The sequence below is a fragment of the Penaeus monodon genome, chromosome 25 (genome assembly GCF_015228065.2).
Source record: "Penaeus monodon isolate SGIC_2016 chromosome 25, NSTDA_Pmon_1, whole genome shotgun sequence".
NCBI classification, from domain to species: domain Eukaryota; kingdom Metazoa; phylum Arthropoda; class Malacostraca; order Decapoda; family Penaeidae; genus Penaeus; species Penaeus monodon.
Genome location: NC_051410.1, coordinates 18,128,943 through 18,129,263, shown reverse-complemented (window position 1 = coordinate 18,129,263; position 321 = coordinate 18,128,943). Strand labels below are relative to the sequence as shown.

The 321-nt window shown below is 52.6% G+C and overlaps 1 protein-coding gene across 1 annotated transcript in view; it reads left to right on the top strand.

The window, feature by feature from the left end:
• Window positions 1–321, top strand: part of LOC119589336 (sodium-dependent dopamine transporter-like) — a gene marked incomplete at its 5' end in the record, with an annotated part of 110,782 nt that overhangs the window by 75,390 nt on the left and 35,071 nt on the right. The gene's annotated exons all lie outside the window — the stretch shown is intronic.

The window sequence follows — 321 nt, the reverse complement described above, 5'->3', positions numbered from 1 at the left end:
CGTTGCCCAGGTCTCTAATATTCTGGTTCCGCTAGTTAGACTCTTCCCTGGGTCGCTGAGGCCGAGGTTTCATTGGTCAGATTATCCCTGGTCCCAGAGCCACCTCCGGCCTCCCGTGTTGGTTGCGGATTTGTTGTGATTAGGCTGGGTTTCTTAAGGGGTCTTTAATGCTATCATAACTGAAGATGGTAATATTGAATAATTTCTAAGTAGACTGCAGATCATCGTAGTATCTTGGTAGGCTCGCCAAGTTCCGCGGACGGCGGTGCCTACGCCTGGCCCGAAGGGGGTTGATCCCCGAACGGAGTTTGGCTCCGGAGG